The sequence below is a fragment of the Alosa pseudoharengus genome, unplaced genomic scaffold (assembly GCF_046254945.1).
Source record: "Alosa pseudoharengus isolate Yale_2024_CS ecotype anadromous, Long Island Sound unplaced genomic scaffold, YU_APseudo_1.1 YU_APseudo_1.1_scf_14, whole genome shotgun sequence".
NCBI classification, from domain to species: domain Eukaryota; kingdom Metazoa; phylum Chordata; class Actinopteri; order Clupeiformes; family Clupeidae; genus Alosa; species Alosa pseudoharengus.
Window position 1 is genome coordinate 986,160 of NW_027468609.1, and position 24,860 is coordinate 1,011,019.

The following is a 24,860-nucleotide window of genomic DNA, read 5'->3' on the forward strand; positions in this document are numbered from 1 at the left end:
CACACAGGGCGAGTTGACCAATCACAGTTTTGTGCATAAAGTTAAAGCAAAAACATAGCCTACATTTTTTAAATAGTTTTCTTTGTGCATGTTGATTAACTAATGACAGCCTGCTATTGTCTGCTCCACATTTTCATAGTCTAATTCTGCATAGAGTTAATTTAATGATGGTAATGATTTAATGATGAAACATTGCTGAGTGTTGATGAAATGGTGGCACAGGCCTATGGTTGTACTGACTCCTTCACATTTTCATGGCCTAGCCTAATTATATAGATATTGTAGTACTTTTTTATATCAATTTTTGAAAACTGAAAAAAAATTTCAATGTCAAAAAATCATTTTCGAGAATGAGGATTAAATACTGGACATAGATTAAATAGCCTATTGCTGTTTTTCCTTTGTCTCCCTCACATTTTCATCTGTTCTTACGAGTAGTAAACAAAACCATATGATTTACTTAATGTTATACAAGAACAGAATAGAATTAGTCCGGTGGACAGCCCATAGAGCCCCATTGTGGACCCGGAAATGTTGAGTACACCAAAGTTTTATGATGGAAATATATAGTATGGGTTCCCAGCATGCATAAACTGCCGGATGCTAATTTGCATATGTTGGGCAATTTGTGTAATTGAGCTAATTAGCATAATAGCCTATATTGATCATATTATAAGAGCTGCTTGGCCAAAATGGACAATGTTAGTATGTTTTTAGGGGTTACTGGAGATGCTGAGTCCATATCTGACATTTTCAAGATTCAAAATCACTATTTAAACTTGGTTTGGTCACATTTTACTCTCATTAAGCTGATTTTGCTGAGTTTTTTGGTACAATTTAGACAGATTTTTGGAGGATAGGGCTGTAGCGATATACAGTAGGGCTGTAACGATACACCAACCTATCACCTATCGATTCGTATCATGATTTTTCTTTTTTTGGAGGGGGGGGGGGCTAGACATTTCAATAGCCTACCTTAGAGTACCAGAGGATTACAGGATGTAATATATCTGTATTATTTTATATCCTGATATAAAAAGAGAATACTGAATGTCTGATATTTATGACAGCACACTTTATGCAGATTAGCCTATAGCTTAGGCCTACTATTTCTATTACAACTCTACCACATTCAGCTGTCTGGTTGAAGCCTGGAAATATTGTAAACAAAGTAGCATAGTTGGCTAACTTATCCTAGTCTACTGATTGGACTGTTCAGTTTCCTCATGTGTGTTTAAGGTAACACTGTTCTCCTTGGGACAAGCCTTTGGTATTGAGATGATCATTCAGTTCTCCCAGAATCCCCAACGTGAAACATCGTGGGAATCTCAAGCACAGTCCAGCACGCTGGCGTTGCACAGCTCCCCCAACAAGCCATTGCCGTCCTCGGCGCGGGCGTTCCCACATTCAGTCCAGCAATTAGTCTCTGGCACTGCCACACAGCAGGTGGGGTGCACACACCGCAAGAGCCCTACTCACCCTGGGGAACCACAACCACCAGTGGCCCAATGCGGGGCGTGCTAGCAGTCACCTGGTCTGTCGCCTCTCGTCCTCAGCTCCCTTCAGAGAACGCACTTTCGCAGTGTGCACCACCGCAACGCAGTGTGCACCTCCTCCAACACCTGGCGGGGCCTAGCCTCCACTGCCACCGCAACGTTCCTCCAACACCTGGCGGGGCCTAGCCCCACTGCAACGTTCCTCCAACACCTGGCGGGGCCTAGCCTCCACTGCCACCGCAACGTTCCTCCAACACCTGGCGGGGCCTAGCCTACACTGCCACCGCAACGTTCCTCCAACACCTGGCGGGGCCTAGCCTACACTGCAACGTTCCTCCAACACCTGGCCTCCACTGCCACAGACTCCCCGGCGCTGAGCACCGTAACTGGCACTGCACCTCCGATGCTCCACTCCGTCGTCTCGCCAGTCGGGGCAGCAGACTCCAGTTCCATCGCAGCCGGACCACGCTGCGCACAGCTACAGCTACCGACGTTGGCGTCCCTCCTCTGCTGCCTTGGCTGTTTCGGCCACTCCACACCGCCACGATCGCGCCAAGGCCTAGACCTTCTCTCTGGCTCATGCCATCGGATTTCACACAACAAACTTTTCCCCCCCTTATTTTTCTAAAGAGCACCGGCGAACAGGCCGACTCGAACAGGCTCCGCCAACCGTCCATCCTCAAGGCACCACCTCATTGCCGCTCCACCTCTGCTCTGCTCCGCAGCCAGGGCCACCGCCAACTCCAGCCTAAAGCTGTCCGGCAGGGGCTCAAGGTCTTCTCTCGGTGAAGTCAGCGCCCAGGCCAGCGTCACTACCTTATTTTCCAAGGCTCAGACCGCTCTCCCAGTCGCGTGAAGTCCTTCTCCGCCGTGGCCAATGCATCAAAACCCTCTTCAGGCAACCATTTCTCCCGTAGCTAGGTCCAGGCGACGGCTGGTCTCCTCCTGCGGCTTCTACTGAAGGCCTCTGTAAGCTTTTTAGTACCCCTTACAAGGGTTCTCTTCGGATCCTTTTGCTTGGGCCTCCACCTAGCGGTGAGCATGGACGGATTATGAACTTTCGGGCCCCTGGGCCTAGATGTTTTAAGGGCCCCCATTAATTGTCGCATATGTGGAAGTGTAGCCTGGCGGGCCATCCTATATCATTGAAATGTATAGTCTGGCATCGAACCATTCACCTCGCTTAATCCAAGGGGCGGGCAGAGAATTGTCTTTCAAACTGCCTAGGCATGCAATAGGCCAGCGCTACGACCATATCCGTATCCGGTCGGCAAAACGGCAAATACATCCTTCTTCGAAAGGAATGACTTAAGTGCATTGTGTTGCTCAACTTTCAAAGAAAAGCACAAGTCCAACTTCTCCAAAGTTGACGCCAACGCCGATTCAAACAACCGCTCTTCGTTCGCCATAGCCACCTTCCTTGTTGTTCACCGTAGCAGGAATGTCGTTATCCTGTTAAGCCCGCCTTAAGACTCTCTAACAAAATAGAGCGCTGTGATTGGATGAGGTCCACGGCGTCATCCAATAGAAATCCCTATGGTTTGATACTAGACGTACAGGCTGAGCAAATTAATTTGCCGCCACTAGGGTGTGTCTAGATTTCTAGGCTAGTGGAAGTGGGGTTTGGAGGTCCTTCCTCAGAAATGTTTTAATTTGTTTGATGTGATTTCCTGTATTCTGGTGCATTTTGGGGATGGCCAATACTAAATTCAGTCATATTCATAGCCTACATCCTGATGTGTTGATATTGAGGCAATTATTTCATGCAAAGGCTTGGGCTTCAGGGCTCCCTGACCCCTTGGCCAGGCCCGGTAGGCCTGTGCAGTAATTTATCCCTGGCGGTGAGATCTCCCACTCCCGGCTCCTCCAGCACTGTCTCCTACAGAATGCAACTTGCTCCTCCATGGAAAACGTGCCCAATCTACAGGTGCTGCTTTGGAAAGCAGCAGACCGTCCTGATCCACCGGCTGTGGATATAACCGCATTTGGAGAGAGTTAGAAGACAGGTATGAAGAAAGGAGAGGAACTTGCCCACCCTCGATTCAAGTCCTGTTGCTCCTCCTGATTTGTTAGATGTTATCAGCTGTAACTGCACAGCTGGGTTAAAACTGTGTATACATGTATCTGGAAAGTGCAGCTGTGCAGCTGCAGGCCTGGCCTGTACTAATTATTGTTTCTGTAAAGGCAGTGATGTTACATGTGGCAATATATTTACACAGCAAAAACAGCAGGACAGGGATGAAGAGTCTGGAGAAGATGGCGACAGGACAACAGATGAGGAAAGTGAGGAGTAGTAGAGGCTAGTTCTTCCCTTTGTTACTCAATTGTGAGTCACAGCAGAGGGCCAGCGAATAGCTATTTCCAAAATGATTGTGGAATTCAGAAATAACTTGAGGATCCAAATTATTCCTAAACACTGAACATTTTTATCCTCCAAAAATCCGTCTAAATCGCCCCCAAAAAAGCAAAATCAGCTTAATGAGAGTAAAAACGTGACCAAACCAAGTTTAAAAAGTGATTTTGAAATTGAAAATGTCAGATATGGACTCAGCATCTCCAGTAACCCCTAAAAACATACTAACATGGTCCATTTTGGCCAAGCAGCTCTTATAATATGATCAATATAGGTGATTATGCTAATTTATGCTAATTAGCTCAATTACACAAATTGCCCAACATATGCAAATTAGCATCCGGCAGTTTCTGCATGCTGGGAACCCATACTATATATTTCCATCATAAAACTTTGGTGTACTCAACATTTCCGGGTTCACCTTTCTGTCCACTGGACTAAATTGGACAGAATTGAGTTCAGACTTGAGTTCGGTATTTTGGGTCCAGCCCTCCTCAACAGTCCCAGTTTGTCATGTGGCCCCTTGGGGAAATTAGTTGCCCACCCCTGGCCTACAGGCTACATTACAGCGGTCCTTGTTCTTGTACAAACACAAAAACAAACATCAGCAGAATTTGCGTAGGCATATTGAAATAAAGTGAACGTCCGCTAATGGATAAAACATCCACGAACAAACGCTAACCATTCTGATGACGTAGCGCCTGCATTTACCAAATGAGTATTTCAGGGCCTAACCCACTGCACACAAACTATTTACAAATATACACCAGCTATCAAGAAAAATGCCAGACGCAAACTTCTTTTTTCCTACAACACTCAGTAACCTTCAAAAATACACTGTGTAAATACAGATTCAATTAGCTGAATGATTATGACCTGGTGGAAATCAGATTTGTGACTATTGAATTTTTCAAAATGTTATCCTACCAGTAATATAATTTTACATTTTTTAAAAAACTAATTTTGAAATAGATTGAATATTGTAGACCTAATGAGTAATAGGGCCTAACCCACTGCAAACAAACTATTTCCAAATATACACCAGCTATCAACAGAATTGCCAGATGCAAACTTCTATTTTCCTACAACACTAAGTAACCTGCTTCAACAATACAATGTGTAACTACTGATTCAATTTGCTGAATGGTTATGCCCTTGTTGGAATTAGATTTGTGACTAAATGTTATATATCCTACCAGCAATATCATTCTACTTAAAAAAAGAAGCTAGAATTGAAATATATTGAATATTGTAGACCTAATATGAGTATTTCAGTAACCCAGTGCAACTATGTACAAATATACACCAGCTACCAACAGAACTGCCAGACGCAAACTTCTGTTTTCCTACACCACTAAGTAAGCTTCTTCAACAATACAATGTCTTCCTACTGATGGAATTAGCTGAATAATTGTGAATTAGCGGCCATCAGATTTGTGGATATTTACCTGTGGTTTTCAGATAATGCATTAGCCTTCTTACAGCTACTGGAGGGATAACACCATCGACATCTTCTACTGACAGAAACTGAAGGTCTGAATAGGCTTTCAGACCACGCGTTGACAATTGGTTGAAATCACTTTCTTCGAGTGATGGTAGTGCCCTCTTCAGCTCCTCCTCTACCGAAGTCATCTATTTAAGACAGATAGAATGAGATTAACATTAAATCGTCTGTACATAGGAAGTGGATAAAAATCGGCCAGGTCCTCCACACTAACACAGACATAAGTAGAATCTGAGTCAAGGAGAAGGTACACACCAATGTCAACTAATGGTACTGACTGGCATTTCTCTAGTACAAAGTAGACAGATGAATTATCAGTAAGTATGAGAGCAATTTTGCCAAATGTATAGCCCATGTCACTGTCTTTCATAGCCACAACCATAGACCTCTGGTATTTGGTACCCTTGTTGTAGGTGAGAGCGGATGTAACTACTGTGGTCTCATGGATGCCTCTCAACATCACAGATTCCTGGATCCCATTGTTGTATAGATGCCTATTGAACTCATCTGCTTGCTGCATTTGTAGACTGGGTGAAAAGAGAGAACCAGCCAGCAGATACGCTTGTAGAAGCTGGTGCCTCTCTGCCAGAGTACTGTTTACATTTTTAAAGTTGTGCAGCTTTCTAGCACACTGTTTAAAGAAAGTATGTTTACTTTCAAACCTTAAAGTCCACAGTTGGATTAGCGAGCCAAAATGGAGAATGAGCTCTGGATAATGCAGCAGGAAATGGTGCTTTGGCTTCAGAGTTACATGTGGAAACAGTGTAGCTCTAGATGTAATATATTGCTCAAGGAGAACTTTTAAATATGCTACCTGGTTAGCATGAATTTTCGGGGCGGTCACCATATTCACAATCTCGTAGGAGCAGGCATAACTGCCAGGTTTCATCCTTGAGAGGATTTTTAATGCGGTCGCCAATAAACAACGGGAGTAACCGGAGCAAACACCAGTTTTGAGACGCATTACCCCCCAATTTTGGACTGTCTGCCCGCAATTCCCGTGGTCTATTGTTTATGTCACTCCCAGCATATTTAAAAGACGTTATATTCCTATTGAGCTGGATGTAAGTGAAATGCTTTCCCACAGTGACAAGCTCCTTAATGAAAAGAGCAAGATCACCTGAAACTACACCTTCGAAAAGGTCGTGGCCTAAACATGGTGGGAGTCCTGGGTCACATACATGAAAGTGTTTAAGGCTGTTAAACACAGAGTCACATTTTATGCCATAGGTATCGGCTGATTGAGGATTGACGGAAAGTTCATGAACTGCATTGTCATAACTCAGCTTTGTCCGAGGTCGGCCTACTTCTGTTGGAGAATTTTGAAAAGTGTTTCTGTCAATTTCACAGTAGCGACAAAAATATTTACTTCTACTGAAGTTCTCTGTATAGCCTCCAATCATGTGTGACCCCAGGTTGTCTCCTGCTATTGCAAGAACTGCCCCTTCTATGACTTCGCCGCTGTCCAGTCTGAGCCCTGCCTCCTCAAGATCCCTTAAATCACTTATAAGAGGACCAAACACTTTCTCTTGGCCAAAAAACGCCAAATCCACCTCCTTACAAAGCATTACTAGCTGTATAGGCTCTACAGAGGACCTATTATGAGGAGATATCTCTGACAGTGACATGTAAACAGCAAGCTGCTTATGCTTTTTTCTCCCTGAGCCCAGGGGATTTACCACTTCAAACGCGTCCTGAAAAAGAATAATGGATACCGAAGACGCACTATTAAAATACCTGCTATCCCTGACATCCTCCAGCAGATGTGGGTCGTGTGGTTTTACAGTCTTTGCTTCAACATACTGTAATTTCACAGACTCATGACTCATTAGTGCTTTTATTGTTTCTGCTATTGGCACATATTGACTAAAGCAGTCGTTTCCATTAAAACATTTTCCTAAATACACTTGTTTTGGTGGCACATAATTGAAATTATTCCTGAAATAGGTTTTGCGTGTAGCATCGGACCGAAATACTCCCTCATTATATAATCTCAAAAGATTAGTTTTGTTTAGATTGCAAATAATCTTATTAATATCATTGACAGAAATATTCAATTGCATTAATTCATCTTTAAGAGACTGAAACATGTTTTCCACATTACTATCATGAACTGCCTGAAATTCTTCAATCAAACACTGTATAGTGGTAGCTGGAAGAAGCATTTTCGCTTGCATTCTCAGATAGAACAATGCCAGATTGGTCAGAAAGGTGTCCTCTCCCTCATTCCCTTCAGGAGGATCAATAACAGCTTCAAAATGTGAATTATCCTCATAGTGGTCACTAGACATCTGCAGGGCATCATTAGCAGGTGGGGCTACTTGAACACTGCCGGTGTTTTCTAGTGACATGAGATGTGAAGGATGATCTAACTCGGAAAATCTTCATACAGTTCTCAAAGGGACATCGGACCGACTTCCCATCTCTAATATGCCACTTTAGATGGTCGCGCAAGTTGTGCAAATTGTCAAATGTCTGCCCACATCCCTCCTGACAAATTACCCTGCTTGATGGACCAGCACTAGTTGAGGAGATGGAATGACTAGCGCTAGATAGGGAGTGTTTCCGATGCATGTGTGTTTTCAAGGCACGGAGAGACCTAAAACGACATGGACAAGTTGGCAAACCACAACCAAACCTGATATTTTCACATGGGTATAAAATCTCGAACGCGTTGCCACTCTTACTTGACACGTTTTACACACAAATGGCGCTACCATTGTGACAGAAAATGAAATCTTTCACCGGCCCGCCACATTGCACAGTAGCAGCTAGAAACAGCTAGCAGCTAGAAACCGAATAGCCTACTGCTACACTAGCTACCAAATAAGATGGCCAGATAGTCCCAGTCTTTGGTTGTCCCTGTGGCCGGGAAAATACAGAAAAGCTTAGTCTACCACCCCTCCCTCGCCTACTCCCTTTTAATTGATAGCCAAACTACAAGCAAGCAAGCAAGCAAGCTAGCTACCGTAAGCTAACAAGCTAGCTAGCTAGCTACCGCGCCAAAAAGGGATAGCTTCTACCTGTAAAGTTAGTGCTACCGAAATAAAATTCAGTTTGGACTGAAATTCAAGATTTTGGACATGTGATTAGACACAACAAGTGTCCACAAAAGACTCACCTTGTGAATTGTTGGTGAGCTTCTTGCAGAGTAGATGGACAATTCATGAAAATGTAATTTTTCTTTTGCAGATAAAAGTTCGCTTTCCTTGGTTGATGTCTCTCGTCAACCGTCGACTCCACTGACTCACCGCCGCCCCCACCCTTTTGAAAAAAAACTTAATTCCAATTGGTTATTCTGTCCCCGCCAAATGTATTACTGTAAATTGATATACAGTAATCAACTACTGTAAAAAAGAGCCGATATTTTCCCACAATGCTTGGCGGTTGGCAGTACTGTACTGCGTTTAATCATTACAGTATGTTAATGCCCTTAATGCAGTAAAATACTGTTATAATTGCGAAAAATCGTAACAGTGTAACAAATGGGATTGAGCCTTAAGAATGTAACGTTATGATTAGATTAAGGTTAGTCTTTAATTGGTTTTTCATTCCTGTTTCATACAAAATTATTTTAAGCATTTAGTTGAGAGGTGTTTGTTGATTTTGGATTATGTTATAGCTCTTTGCCAGCTCAGACAAAAAAAGCAGGTCAAATTATTTTAACAGCTACAAAAATAGATGGCCATAGATAGCCATATAATATAATAAAATATATTTTAATGTCCCCATGATGGAATTTGTTTTAGCACAGCATAACCCATTGATAGACAACTTAGATTTAATATGTTTGTTTATTTGTATTTGCATTTTATTCGAATACAAAGACATTTTACAGTATGTGAGAGTATGGTCTTTGTCCTTCAATTGATGAGTATGGTGTTTGGTGCATGGTTTTCCTAATGTATTTGTGCTAATTTAACATCTTGAGCCTGTTTCTATTTATCTGGATGTTTTGCCTCATGCCACCCTTGAATTAATCAGTGCCCCACTAGGGCCACCCTTGTTGAAAATGTCTAGAATCGCCACTGATTTGTTGCGGACAGTCTGGTTTTTGAGCCCTCTGTCCTCCTTCTTGGACATGTGTCCGTATTTTCAGCATGAGTGAGTATGTTATGTTATATGTTGTAGAATATGTTATGTTAAAACAGAATAGCTTTGTATGGAAATGGTTTGGTACTAATGTTATTTCACTAATGTCCCCAATTCTGAGGGTCCTCACTTTCAGTGTCATGGCAGTGGTCACACACTCACACACACTTCCTTCTCTTTCTTTCTCTCCCACCACTCTACCCTCTCTCTCCCTCACACATGTGTCCCTCTCTTTCTCTCCCTCACACACTCTCCCTCTCTTTCTCTCCCTCACACACTCTTCCTTCTCTTTCTCTCTCCCTCACACACTCTCCCTCTCTTTCCCTCACACTCTCCCTCTCTTTCTCTCTCTCACACACTCTCCCTTCTTCCTCTCTTCCTTCCAGGGCCGGAGTAGGGCCACTTTTCAGCCCGGGAGTTTCAGGCCCAAGACCGGCCCGCTTTTTTAGTGGTGGTGAAAATTGGATGAATAGGGCCACATTTTAGCTCTTACTATCCTGTAGTTTTTATTATAGGCTACCAATATTCCACTATTCCACAAGGATAAGTTGATAAGTTAACAAAAACAGGAAGGAAGAAATAAAGCATTTGAAATGTATCCCACAATTCCACTAAGAGGCATATTGAACTATTGTTTAGTTCAAGGCAAGGCAAGGCCGTCTGTCTTTCTCACTGCATCTCTCTCTCTGCCGGCCCTTGCGTGGCTGTGGACACTCTGCACCAGTAGTAGTGGAATACGATGGAAGCAGAAACCCTTTACTGGACCCCTCTTCCTAAGCCCAGGATAAATATGGTCAGAAATGTCACAGGAGATTCCTAATACCGCCAGGAGTTTCCATTACACGTAACCACCTGTGACATAACAGTGTCTTGTTAACATCACTTGTTATTATCATGGATGATCTGATCCACTGGCATATGTCACAGCCTACTATAATAACATACATTCTCATCTGTCATGCCAATGGCAGTCTTATCTGTCAGCTATTTTATTTCTACTGGCAATTCACACTTTTAATTTTTTTAATTATGTCTGCCTACAGACTGTCCAGGTCAGAGATTATCCTGAGCTACGTAATAATAGATCTGTAGTCTATTAGGCTGCTTTATAACAGCCATTTTATGACTACCTAAAATGGGTTAAATTAAAAAAGACACTGTCATTGGCACAATGGTGTTTTAAGCCCCCAACGTCGTCTTCCAGGCAGCGCTGCATTAAGGCACTAGAGTTAGGTTAGGGGAACGTGAGCTTATGTGGAGTTAGTGACTGTGGGTGCACTGGCCGATAGGATCTAACCACACCAAATGTGGGTGGAGTGATGGTGACTGTGGGTGCACTGGCCAATAGGATCTAACCACACCAAATGTGGGTGAAGTGATGGTGGCTGTCTTAAAAATCAAACAATAGTTTATAATAATAATAGTAAATAAGGCAATTAAAGTAAAAGGATCTAAAGGGCATAGAGGCTGAGGGGCTGGAGGTAAGACTAAAGGGCCGGGGATGGGGGTGGAAGTAGGGGTTACGTGCTAGGGTTGGGTTTAGGCTAAGGAGCTGGGCTTAGGCTAAGGGGCTGGGGGTTGGGTTTAGGCTAAGGAGCTGGGCTTAGGCTAAGGCAAGGGGCTGGGGGTTGGGGTTAGACCATACCTGTCAACACTCCCGTTTTTCCCGGGTTTCTCCCGTATTTCAAGGTCATCTCCCAGCACCCTCCCGTTTTGTTATTTCTCCCGGAAAACTCCTGTAATTTGCATGGCCATCAAACTTCATTTTAAAATCATTGATCCATTCAGGTTGCCAGATTGTGTATGAAATACACCCTACACCCTACACATACACGATCACTTAGTTTCAATAACAACCGTTTTGTCATAGGCTAAAACCTGGCAACCCAAAACCCAAATAAGGAAGCGGGTGCCGACTGCGCAGCCTGAGTCTCGTCATAAGCAAGCGGGCTAGTTATATGGCCTACTCCAGAACTAGCTGTTGTGAAATTGTTGGGAATTTAATTGATTAACACAAACACATCACATAAACTGTTATTGAGTGTTGTTGATACACTGAACTTGTGCCCTCGGAACCAAATCTAACAGCAAGCAGCTTTGGAGTTTTGGAAGTAGGCTGCAGGCAGGCAGCTGGTGGATACATAACTGTCATGCATAAAGTAATGGTAAGGTAAAAGCAACGACCGAAATGCAGTGCTGAAACACGTGTATGAAACGTATTAAATATGCAAACACAGATCCGGTATAAACACTGACCCCACCCCCCCCCCGAAAAAAAATCTCCCGTTTTTTGAAAGCTAAATGTTGACAGGTATGGGTTAGGCTAAGAGGCTGGGGGTTGGGTTTAGGCTAAGGAGCTGGGGGTTTTGCTAAGGCTAAGGAGCTGGGGGTTGGGGTTAGGCTAACGGGCTGGGGTTAATCTAGAGGGTTGGGGCTGTGGTTGGGGTTAGGCTAAGGGGCAGGGACTGGGGTTAGGATTAGGGTAAGGGGCTTAAATAAGAAAAATTTAAGGTGAAAAAATAAAAATCAATAAGAAAAATTGGGACAAGACTAAAAACCAGGATAAGTGCTATACAAAAGTGCTCAAAATCAAAGTCTACAAACACATAAAGGACAGGTTAAGGTTAAGGTTAGGTGACTTGAAGTCGACGGTCGCAGCGCTGCCTTGAAGTCAACGGTGGGGGCTTAAAACGCCATTGAGCATTTAAAAATAGCCCTCTAGCCTATTAAAACACCATCGAGCATTTAAAAATAGCCCTCTAGCCTATTTCATGAGCCTGTACAAAAAGCACATTGGGTTCCTCAAAATACCTCGGCAGTCGGCACACCTCACTTGTGTCTCGGCACACCAGTGTTCCTGGGCACAGCGCTTGAGTGCCGCTGCTCTATGTGAGGGAGAGTTGTTGCTTCTGTTTGTACAGATAAAGAGGTTTGTGAGGAGAGGATGAGTGTTGCAGTCCTTGATCAAATCCTGGGAGACTTTGGCTGACCTTGCTAAGTATGATGGATGTCCTGCCGCCAAGTTTGTGTCTGAGTTTGGGTCAAGTGTGGGCATGTGGCTGAGTCAGTAGGCTACGTTTGTGTGAGTAGGCCTATATATGTGTGTGAGTGTGTGTTTGTGTGTCTGTGTGTGTGTGTTCTGCTACAGCAAATAAACAGGTAGAATGTGCAAATGCAAGATTGTGGCTTGATACGTTTAGGCTACCTCTCAACTTTAAGGCGGCGCTCAACACTGACATAGTTCTCCACTAACACTGTTTGACAAGTTTGGACTGAATGTTCCCCTGCACAGAGACACATGGAGTTCTTTTTATGGTTTGGTGTAAATTGTATTAAATGAGAACTAGTTTGTTTTACTTGGGTCCAGCTGTTGCCAAGAGCACACAAGTACACTACGGAGCTCTTTATTCAGATGATATCATTTGAAGGCTGCAAAAGCAAAAAAAGAAAGAAAGCAAATAGATTTCAGAACAAGGTCTGAGAGACAGGGCAGAGTGACAGGTCTGAGAGACAGGGCAGAGTGACAGGTCTGAGAGACAGGGCAGAGTGACAGGTCTGAGAGACAGGGCAGAGTGACAGGTCTGAGAGACAGGGCAGAGTGACAGGTCTGAGAGACAGGGCAGAGTGACAGGTATAAACAGCTTGCATGAGACATCACATATACATCATTTGACATGATCCAACATATGAAGAACACTGACCAAGGCTAGGAGTGTTCCAGGCACAAAGGTCAGATATTTGCTGAACAGAAACCAGTGAATGTACCCCATTCTGAATCTAAAGTGAACCATCTGTTACCTACACACACACATTTACACACTTGGAGTTCATTCCAAGAACTGCCTGTTCTCTAGGAACTCCCAGCACCATGAGTGCATACACAATCAACAAGAAGTGTTTAACATATGATTGTCTGTGTTCACTGTTCTAGGATTACACCAGGACTGAAGTGAAAATATATTCAGAGTTAGACTATTATAAAACAATGGGGACCATTAGACTATTTTAACACAATGGGGACTATTAGACTATTATAACCCTGCTGAAAAAAACAGCATGACTAGCTTAAGGTGGTTTGCTGGTTGACCAGCTTGTTTGACCACCCTATGATGGTTGACCTGCTAGACCAGCAAAACTCTTGCGAAAACATACATTCAGCTGGTTTACCCAGCTTTTAGCTGGTGTTGTTGGTCTACACTGCTGGTTTAACTGGCCATGCCAGCTTATGTTGGTCATTTTAGCAAACCAGCATGACCATCTTACACAAACAATGTCAAGCTTAACAGGCTGGTCCCCAGCACGACCAGCTTTCTCAGATGATCACGCAAGCTTATTCAGCTGGTGGCCCAACCAGCTACACCAGCAAAGCAAGAGCTGGAAGAAAACCAGCAAAGACCAGCTAAAACCAGCTACCAGCATACAGTGGGTCCCAGTTAAGTTTGGACGGGTTCCTTCGTGAATCACGCACCCCATTTTCTCAGCAGAATGGCACAAACTGCAGTAGACACAAACAACCACAAGGTGTCACTTGGGAGTTCTGCCACTACTATTTTTGATGCGACTGACTTACTGCTTCCATGACGCAGCGGGGGCACGGGAACTTAAATTGATCATGGTAGTTTAAGCTTACACTTGACAAAACATTCTAATATGAAAATGTAGATGCAATTGTTGTAAAATGGTGCAGCTCCTTTAAGAAAGCACCGTGCGCAGGGATGGAGAGAGAGAAAGCGAGAGGGGATATGTGTGTTAGAACTTAGATGCGTGTGGAAAAAGTAGGCTACGTGCTGTTGAGACTGGAGCGAGTCATATTCAAAATAATGCAAAAAATAAATCCGCAGATAAAACCAATTATCCTCATTCATTGCAACCTCAGCATGCCTGCTTGCCGACGTTCAAACGAAAAAGATATCAAAGCACCTTTTGCGTTTGAATGTAGCACGGAAATTTTTTTAAACAGCTGGACAAATGATTTAGCTAATTGATTATAGCCTGTACACCAGCAATTGTTGAACATTTACCTGTACAAGTACATTGACAGTAGCCCAGCCTAACAGCATGTTATAGGCTATACTGTAGAAATTTCACTTTGCAACCGCAACATGCCTGCTTGCCGACGTTCAAACGACAACGAAAAAGATATCAAAGCAACAAGAGGGTTGAGTCTGAATGACACTGAGTTTTAGACACTGAGTTTTTGAAGTTAAGAAATATTTTCGTATAAAAAAATGGCATTCTTCAATCTCCTTCACTGACGCCTATGGAAAAGGCTTAACGTCCCAAAACAACGATCAATGATCATCAAATTTCTCTCTCATATTGCTCCTCATAACCATCTATAAAAAAAGTGTTTTTTCTTTTCTTTTTGAGCACGTCCGAATCCCAGGACATAACGCACTGGACCTTATAATAGGCTCGAGATATAATTCCAAAGGGGGCAGATATGGGCCTACTGCACTTAAAACTTAAAAAGATTGAACGAAGCTACATCTTATCAATAGTTTGAATGTCGTGTGTGTTTCTGCTCATTGACAAATACCGTTCAGCACAATGATTCATGCCCAATTAATTCCCCCTGTTAAAGTGTTCGCCTTTGTTACACTATTTGGTTTCGTGATGTAGCCTATGATAAACACCATATGGCCAAATATGTGACTCAGCTAATGTTATAGGCTATACAATTGAATTTCCCCTCTTAAATACAAGCTGATGTAGCTTATTAGACTAGGCTACTAATAAAATACACCGACGGTATAGCCTTGGCTATGTGTAAAGTAAGCTATCGCATGATTTCAACGTAAGTTCATGCATCTGTCAAGTTCGCACAGGGCCTCGCACCCCCTTGCGACGGCCCTGCAGCTCCTCGTCAGCGAGGGAAAAAGTTAAAATACGCGATAAACCCGGGAAAAGTTGACAGGTTTGTTTCAGTCCCGGTGATTATTTGTGAAATTGTGCAAACGACAGCCTTTTCAAGGCATTTCAAGGAAGGAGTCGTAGCATGCAAGCTCCCAAATTGACCCAGTAGCCTAAGGCTTTAATAAATTGCTGGGAATGGGGAGGGTCATGCGTTTTTTCTCAATCACTTTGGAGGGTCATAGAAAAAAAATTTGCTGGCGAGGGAGGGTCACGTCTTTTTTGACTAACGCTCCCAAAACTCCTCCGGTAGCCCCTTAAATAAATAACGAACAGTCCCTAACTGATTAATAGCCTGTAGGCCTACACCAGCAATTGAACATTGACCTGTACAGGACATTGACAGTAGCCCAGCCTAACAAGCAAATGTTGCAAAAGACGCAATTAATCAGAAATAAATAATGTAATCAGCATTGCTTTATTTAACAAACTGCAAGCAACAAGAGGATTGAGTTCGCTGTGAGGCCAAACCCAAGAGCAGAGCCTATCTGTTAAGGCAGTCGATACCCAGATAGCAAGCATACGTTGGCACAACGTTGGCACAACGGCATATCATCCGTTGGCATGACGTTGTTTACTGACGTTGTGCCAACTTCATTTTGTCCGGTGGGGTAACGTTGTTTTGACGTTGGCACGGAGAAAATCGTCGTGCGTCACAATAGGCCTACAAAAATCCGTTTATTGCAAAACGTTGGCTTATAACCAATTGCCAACATTTTGTTTTTATTTTCCATTGCTAGTCCATACCGTGAAAATGAATGAACATTATACTTTTATTATCATGAGCAATGACTTGTTCTCCAGTAGCCTACAAGCCTATATGGAAATGATTGCTTCCGCAATTGCGCATCATGCCTAACAGCTGTTCTAAAACCAGTGGCCTCTCGGGGCTTGTTGCTTAATTCAAGACAGGCAGGCAATATGTTATAAATGTTAATATTATTTATAATATTTATTGACAATAACAAAAATAACAAAGAAATAAATTAATAAAAAATGTTTAAAAAAAACACCAACAAGGAATTGGGGGGTGGGCTGCTCCGGTTCCTCCAGATCATGGAACTATTCTGGAAAAACAAAAGAGTTTGCTCATCGATCCATTTATCAAAACAATGCAAAGTATGTGGGGTTTGCCATATGTGCTACTTACTCGGAGTCAGAATCGCTGGAATCCGAATCACTGAATTCCAATTGACGCAGACGCTGGCGCTGAGTAGCTGTGGAGAAAAGGAGACAACCATCAGTGACAGATTGCCCATTTAGGAGGTTATCACTGAAACTAGGCCTAGGAGGTAAGAATGTTTTTTTTAATTATTTTTAAAAAAATGTTTACTGTCCCCATCTATTATATGAAAATGCGCTTAACGTTGTAACGATCTGAATTGCGTTGTATTGAGGCATGCTAGGCTATATTTTTAGTTGAAAATGCATCTCCATTTGCAAATAGCATTTTCATATTGCAATCAATCGTGAAATGCACAGCATGCACAGGCCTACTAAAGCCACGCGACAAAATGTTACCTGAGAATGAATGCACGTGATGTTTGCATGAACCACGCGACATTAGGTCAGTTTGGCCTAGGATTAGCCATAGCTAGGGCACTGGACACTTGGTGACTGTTTGACATGTGATAAGGTAAGATTTTTAATTATTGTCTTAAAATAAGGTTAGAAGACTAAGCTAAACTTGGTTACTTTTGTGTGAAGAAATGAAGAGTTTGGTTCCAAAACGCTATCTCCTTTTTTTAAAACATTCAGGTTATTTAATGTGTATTGTGTTGTTTTGATTGAGTAAAGATATATAAAATAACAACACCCAGTTACAGTTCAACTGAAATTATTTGGAAAACAAAATGTAAAAAAAAATATTTATGAAAATTCATTAAAATGGTGGCGTTTTGAAACTCTTCAAATGTAGCACATAGCTCGACATATTTTGTAGCCTATGCTACTTTGGAATAATTAAAATACATAGATATTTATGTTTTTGGTATAATACAGAAATATAAGCAACTGTTGTTGAAAGTCCCGAGTACCGCCATGTATAGGCTAATAGAAAATCGGAGAGATTTCTATTTTGGGTAGGACTTTTTGCCTCAGTATTTTCTGTCAGTCTAAAGCACAACTGATATTGCCATCTATGTACTGTAGGTAGCCTGCTTTGTTTAAAGATCGTTGTCTTTCAAAGAAATGTAGCTGGGCTTTGGATGATATAAAATCACGGTGTCTCTGCAACAAATGCGCATTAAGATTAAACGAGGTTGCATTTTTTGGTAATTGGTGGAGTAGCCTAGGCTAGGAACACGAAAATCAGTGGGGCTGTTAAAGCGTAACTGGCCAGAATGCATCCTAGGGTGTTTTTGTGAATGTACCCTAGTCAAACTTTAGTTTAAAAGCATAATTATAGCCTACGTCCGAAGCGCCACTTTTAGCTTGTCGTCGTTTTCGGGTCAAATGGCTTTTTTAATGGAAATCGTAGGGGCACTACTATTTTGATACATGATGGCATCAAAATAGCTATTTTTAAAACACCAAGAAGGCTCGACACAACATGAAACTTTGATCGAAGTCATCTGTGTCTCTACACATGAACTTGAGCATTGTTTGTGTACACAGAGTTTACTAAAAGAAAGGTTTTTAAAAACTTAGTTTTTCTGCTCGCCGCCATCATGCCAGCCAAGGAGTGAGTTGTCCAAAACCTTTCTTTTTAGTAAACTGTACACGAACAATGTTCTCAATGCTCGAGTTCATGTGTAGAGACACTGATGATTCTAAATAGCTATTTTGACGCCATCATATATCGAAATAGTAGTGCCCATGAATAATACTTATCATAAATGCTCAAACATTGCTTCCTAGATAATGTGAATTCCAAGCTACAAAACTGAAGTAATTCTAAGGACTGACAATTATATGAATGTGATAAAGACAGGATTTGAACAGAAATATTTTACAGGCTTTTGGTTTTGGGACCCATTCTTGATTAAGACAATGTTTTAACAAAATATGAGATGGTGCAGCAAGAACCTTAGATGATTTAACCTGGAATGACCCATTGCATATACTTAAATGTCTGCCACTATGTCTTTGGATTTCCCTCTTCTTATTCAGGTCTGTAACATACCGATTACAGGGCTCTGCGGTTCTTCAGCTCTCCTCTTCCTTCCTCCACTGCGGTCACTGCTATACTTAAGCCAGTTCTTAATGTGGCTGTCGCACTCGCTGGCAGTGATATTTTGCGCTGCCGCAGCACCTGAACAGGTAACAGTTCTTGATCATTGAAAATACAATGCACTATTTCCAGGAGAATCAAAAAGTGTCTATTAAGCACACTGTATTTAATTTTTCTTTTACAATGACAGCAATGCAGTGGCATTCAGACACCTCTTATAGCTGCAGTGATTTTTAAAGCTGCAAAAGCCTTCTTTTGGCCTCCTCGGCCAAGCCAATTGTATTGGGTTGCCAGTGTGTCTGTGATGAGGTGACGCATTATTCTCCTGACCGCGTCCCCAGCATTCATCCCACCAAGTGCTGTAAGGTGTGTTGTCTACAGATAAGAACAGAAATGTACAGATGTATATAGATTTTATACAGTTAAGAACAAAATTATTCATACCCCTGGCAAATATTAATTTAATGTTGATTTTCTCTCGACCAATATGTTTGTTCTGACTGAAAATGAAACTGCCACATGTCAAAAGGTTGCTTGACAATGTGGTAGAAACATGGAAATAGAAGCATTTTCATCTTTTTTTTTACATATGTATGAATTTTGTGTCCAAAATTATTCATACCTTTTTTTAGATAATGACTGGAAAGCCTTGTTTGGCTGTATGTTTTGGATCATTGTGTGGTTTAATGGCCCGATGCCGCCTATTGGGACGGGTTTCTCGGCAGACTGCCTGATTTTTTTTCCTCCAAAAATCTTACTGTAGCCCCTTGTTTTAGTGTTACCATTTACTTTGAGAAGGTCACCAGGTCCCATTGTCTGGAAAAAAACACCCCAAGCTAATACATTTCTATAATAGCTATTCTGCACTGTGGATATGGTGTTTTGATGGTTGACATTTGCAGCACATCCCAAAATGGACCACTTGGTCATCATGGATGCTGATCATGGATCACTCTTCTTAAAATGCACAACTCTGCTTAACCTTTTATAAGGACACACCTGAACAAAGAATATAGCTTTTGCTTGATTTTTAAATGGTTATGAACTAGGTTTCCAGACTAGATCTCCCTGAAATAAGATCTAGGTGGGCGGGGCTAGGCTAGCTGTCTAGAATCATTGTGAAGACATTGAGAGGCTTGGTATGTATTATGAGAACCATTTTGAGAGCTGTGATGACAAATAAACATGCTTCCAGTGATTATTTAAAAAGGGTATGAATAATTTTGGACATGCCATTTTTCATAAAAATGTTCAAAAAATATGAAAACTGATTCTACCACATTATCTTACAACATTTAGCCATGTAGAAGTGTCATTTTCAAACATATTGGTCAAGAGAAAATTAACATTAAATCAATATTTGCCAGGGGTATGAATACTTTTGTTCTTAACTGTATAGAATGTGTACTGTTGACAAAACATAATGCAGTTGGTTCCAAAGTATTCAACCAACGTGAAATTTTTCACCATGTTGTGGTCATCAATGTAGTCAAATACATACCATAGCTTTCTCCTGTGCTTTCTCTAATAACACATTCTCCACTCTCCTCAGATGTTCTTGTGTCTGAATTGGGAATGTGAATTCCTCTGGTAGAGAGGGCGCTGCTTGTGCTGGCTGCTTCTTAGCCAGGGCCTGGAGAAGGAGGGTGTTCTGGCGCACTTGCGCCTTTATCTCCTCCAAGGCCCTGAAAATTAGCTGGTCACGCTCTATAGGTAAGAAAGGTTTAATAGAAAAACAGAAACATTTCACATTGCTTTAGAAAGTGTTGTGACTTAAATGATTATGTTACACAAATGATATCATCAGTCATGTTGCAGACCAGCAAAATGTTTTGTACCGAATGTGTTTGTCACAGGCTGTGAGTAGGAGGTAGTGGGAGCACTCAAGACCGATGAAAACACCGGTGGTGGCTGGAGTACAGGCTGGAGTACAGGTAGCTGTTTGGAGGAGCCTGGTTTCGCAGGTGGTTTCACTGGTTGTTTCGCTGGTTGTTTTGCTGGTTGCTGGTTGGCGATGGAATGGCGTGGCTGAGGTAGAGCTTCAAACTGCTCCACCACTTTGGCAGAGGGCCTGCAGTATGACAACAGGACAACACCACAGGTATTAAAACATCAGTGAATCTTAGACTTTTGTTAATTTGTGTACTGTACGGTTCTTACATTCTAGGCCTTCTGAAACTTTCATCCTCAGAAGTGAGGGAGTCTTTCTTGGTGGCCCTCACCAGTTTCTTCCTGGCCGCTTCATAAGAATCTGTATTTGAGGGAAACATTTGTTAAACAAGGAACCATATTGCAGCATGTATAGAAATGAAATGAAGTTGCATTATGATGAATCATGTTATCTCTCTCTCTCTCTCTCTCTCTCTCTCTCTCTCTCTCTCTCTCTCTCTTTCTTTCTCTCTGTGTTTGTTTACAGGAGGGTCTCACCATATTTCTTCAGTACCCTGACAAAGAACTCCCCCCATGTCTCATCAGGATCCTCCTGATTCTGGACAGCCACCTTACCCCGTTGCATACTTTTGTATGGTGGCCAGAACGACACTTTTTTGTCGACACTCAGCCAGCTTGTGGGCACCACTTCAACCTCATTCTTTTCCGTAAATAGTACAATTGCGAACATGATCTGTAAACTGAAATGATGAACAGATGAACTTAGCTTTAACTAACTAACTTATTTATTTATTTATTTATTTATTTATTTATTACTAACTAACTAACTTATTTATTCATTTATTTATTTATTACTAACTAAATTATTTATTTATTTATTTATTTATTTATTTATTTATTACTAACTAACTCATTTATTTATTTATTTATTTATTTATTTATTATGTATGGTTCAGTCGGTATATTGCAAAGCCATGTTTGACAGGCATTGCAACCATTTTGGCATCAATGGTTTTCTCTGACAAAGCCACCACCTCTACAGACAGTCCTTGAACAAAAGCAATATTCAAATTGAGGGAGTCAACTGGGGATGTGAAAAACGACTGTCTGTTTAAAAATTTCCGTCCCAAAAACTGTGTGCAGCCATCAGCATTGAACATTTTTTCAATTCTGAATATGCTGTGCCCACTCAAAACTATGTTGTTAGGCGCATGGACTGATAAAAAGAATTTGGGACAGGTGTAGTGAGAGAGTAGACTGTGCAACACTGGACTGACATTGACTGACTGACTGACACTGCTGTTTAGTTTTTGTTCAGCGATGCGTTTTACAATTTGCTGCAAAGGTTGGTTTGGCTTTCTGATCTTTCTTTTCAGTTGATGCAGAAAGTTTTCGAAAGGAAAGGCAGAAATTCTCTGCAAGGGGCCAAATTTTCTGACATCGTCTGCCAGGTGGATTAAGCTATGGACATTGTACACAATGAAATCGCCATAAATCACAGAGAAGTTTTGGACAAAGACTCTGATCACCTTCTCGGCGTAATCACAGTATGTTTTTGACAGCTGTGGGCTGCATAGAATGGTTATGCCCACATGCAGAAGGAGGAAGTGATCGTACATAACATCAGGCAGTTCGTTTTTGAGAGCAATGGGACCCGTATACAAAAGAAATGTCCGAAATTCAGTTGCTTTCCAACGGTCCACCTCTGTTAGGGATCTCCCTCTTCTATTGAACTCTTTTGGCAAGCTTTTTCCAAGTTCCACTATTTTTTGTGATATTGATGTTATTGTTCGGTTGCCAATTCTTGTGGGTAGTGGGCCTCGCATCCACAACCAAATGAGCTTTCTCACTACTCCCAAACACACTAAGTGCATGTAATCGAGCACAAATTGGGAGACCATGCCAATGTTGATGTCAGTGAGGGGACTTTCACCATCCTTGTGGTGATCACTTTGTAATTTGGCCTTAAAGCTCTCGTCTGTACGTGGTGCCGCCATTGTCTCAGGGAAGTTTAATCTGTTATTGCACCAAACACCCTCCTGAACACACCTCTCGCAGCCGTAATACGAATTATGATATTTTATGTTTTTGAGGAATGCTCTTGCTGGTGCATCGCATACAAAGGCCGAAATGATTATTTTGTGATTTTGTTGGTACATAACACCACTTGAGGAGATGACTGACATCTCCTCCACAAAATCGGAGAGATACTCTGCCAAATTTGATGGTTTTTTAAACCCAGAGTATAATGCCACAACGAAGGGAATTTGGTCTGGGTCTTCTTCAATTAATGCCAATATTGGCCAGAATTGGTTATTGCTACTTTTAAAAAGTGGCATGCCATCAATATTGATTTGCAGGTGGAGTGTTTGAGCGATTGTTAGGGTGGGACTGTCCTGCATCCTCACCAATACACCTTTAGCTAATCCAAAATAGTGCATGGAGCCCCCTGCTTTTTCTTCCACCTCTATGCTTTTAGGAGTTGACAAAAGTGTCCGACCATCTTTTGGGAGATCTGCATCGGGCAGGTGTTTGTTAAGGACAGCAAGAAGACTTGAAAGATGGCTGATTGGTGTGTTTGTTTCCACTGCCCACGCCTTTAAATCGTCACGTAATTTAATGTTGTCATATTCCTCATCAGGACTGTCAATGTCAATGTCAAAGTCCTCGTCTTGCATACAGTAATCGATATTTTGGATTTCCTCCAGACCACAGGTGGCGCTTATGTCCTCTAAACTAGAGCTAGTACTAACGTTACACCAGTCTCCTCCATCACAGCTGTCTAACGTTTCCGTCCCTGACATGTAGGAGTCGGAGCCATGGTCGGAGCAGTCGGAGTCGTGAGTAACGCTAACTTTTTCCACATTAAGTGATTGTAGCATAGAGACAATGGCCTCTGTATTTTTTTTTGTATGCCGTCTTAAAGACCTTTTTGATAGCAATTTGTTGCTCTCTGCCATTATTGTGACAGACAATAGCGTAAAGTTTACTAGATAACTGTTAGCATCAAGCAAGCTATAGCAGCTAGCGATATAGCTAACGTTAACGTAACCGTTTTCAGCTAACTTTAGCGAGCGAATCCGACTAACGCTAATTTACACAGTTATCGTTCTTGGTTTATGGTGTTGCGGTCTTGAAAGTGACCTTATAACCACTACTTTACCTGAATGTTGACCAAAACACCACAGTGTCTAATGTTAGACCAAAGTCTGTCGTTGGCGATCCCAGGTGAATTGAAAATCAGTTGATTTCAGTTAACTTTTATTCATACGCGCGCAGGTGTGTGTGTTACATCATAAGCACGAGAGCAACCTATATGTTCTATATTGTTGATGAACACAGTGGACCTTTTAACCTGTAATGTGTAGTGTAGCCTACAGTTTTTTTCTCCTACTCTCTCTGTGTGTGTGTGTGTGTGTGTGTGTGTGCTTTCAGACTCTGGAAAAATGTACTTATGAGGGCTTTATTTCCTTGAAGGTAACTATATTACACCCCCAGACACACACACATCAGTAGTCCTATGAGCTATGAGATGTCAGATTGTGTGTGTTGACACTGGAGGCACACTCACCTGTCTTATGTTCTTCAATGGAGGCTGAGGATGATGAAGACACTGTCTGTATGCTTGGAGTTGTGAGGGGAATTCTTGTAAACATGCACTACCAAAGTTTTAGCCTGATGAGCCAGACCTCACATCTTGATGTAGGACCATTCGCAGTGCTCAGTCCAAGGGGCGGGATAAACGGTTGTCTTTCAAATTCCCTCTGCACGCAATAGGATAGTGCTACAACCATGCATTTTCCCACCAGCGGAGCTAGTTGTTCAAACTTTTGCCAATTTAAACAAAGCTTAACTCGTGTCACGCTGTTCGCCAGCAGCAGCATCCATCTTCTTTGTTTTCAAGTAGCAGGGAATTCACGCAGAACAGTCGCAACTATGCCATCATTATGTTAAGTCCGCTTACTGATTCTATACACGATGTGATTGGCCTGACTGAAGTTGAATTTTTCCAACTCGCAAGCCAACGGAGAGTTGCTAGACTACCCTGGCAGCAAATTACATCACCTTGGCCGCTAGGGTGCGTCTAGATTTCTAGGCTACCAAAGTTTGGGATCACTTAGAAATTTCCATTCCACTCCATTATAGACAAAATACCAGCTGAGATCAATTACATTGTTTTTTTGTTTTTTTAATCAGTGCAACAGTTTTCAGGTTACACAGTATGCGCTTACATAATTGCAAAAGTGTTCTCTACTATTGTAGAAAGAAATGTCTTATCTCTAATGCAATATTTACATTGCCCATTATCAGCAACCATTCATCCAATGTTCCAAAGGCACATTCTGTTTACTAATATATAATTTCTCTGTTTCAGTAGCATCTGTTTCCTGTTACCAGCGTAACACAACACAGACTGTTTTTCTGCCGTGTATTCAGGGC

The 24,860-nt window shown here is 42.0% G+C and overlaps 1 long non-coding RNA gene across 1 annotated transcript; it reads right to left on the bottom strand.

The window, feature by feature from the left end:
* Window positions 1-16,291: 16,291 nt before the first annotated feature.
* Window positions 16,292-18,569, bottom strand: LOC143122311 (uncharacterized). Its single transcript, XR_012986633.1, has 3 exons — window positions 18,483-18,569; window positions 16,509-16,575; window positions 16,292-16,425 (listed from the first exon to the last, which is right to left on the bottom strand). It is a non-coding gene; the product is annotated as an uncharacterized LOC143122311 (long non-coding RNA).
* Window positions 18,570-24,860: the final 6,291 nt, after the last annotated feature.